Raw genomic sequence first — 483 nt, 5'->3', positions numbered from 1 at the left:
CGGCGCTGGGGGGATCCGGAAGGACGAAGGGGCGACGGTGGCGGTCACAGCTCGTCGCCTCCGTGACCCAGACGGGACTGTGCGCACCCCGAGTCAGACTCGGTTCGGCGCGGCCCGCTGCGGCCGGCTGGCGAGGTGAGATGTGGGCCATTGCCGCGCTCCCGACGAACCGTTCCGGGGGGCTGGTGACGTCGCGCGTTCGGCGCTGATGCTGCGACCGGGAGGGAAGCTGCGCCCCGTCCGAGTCAGACTCGGTCGTTGCGGCCCCCCCGAGCCCGCACGCCTCACGCGGAGGGGTCATACGCCCCGGCGGCCACGATAGACGCCTCCCGCTTCGCGGTGGTCGGGAAGGCGTGTGCGGATATGTGCGGAGGTTGGGACTCGGGCTTGGTCTTTGAGAAATCGGTTTCGCGGTCGACCGGCGCGGCCGGCGGACGCCCACGTGGCGTGCCGCAAGTCGGATCGCGCGCTCGGCCTCCGTGG

Source organism: Syngnathus scovelli, unplaced genomic scaffold (assembly GCF_024217435.2).
Source record: "Syngnathus scovelli strain Florida unplaced genomic scaffold, RoL_Ssco_1.2 HiC_scaffold_217, whole genome shotgun sequence".
Classification (NCBI taxonomy): domain Eukaryota; kingdom Metazoa; phylum Chordata; class Actinopteri; order Syngnathiformes; family Syngnathidae; genus Syngnathus; species Syngnathus scovelli.
Note: the sequence above shows the minus strand (reverse complement) of the source record.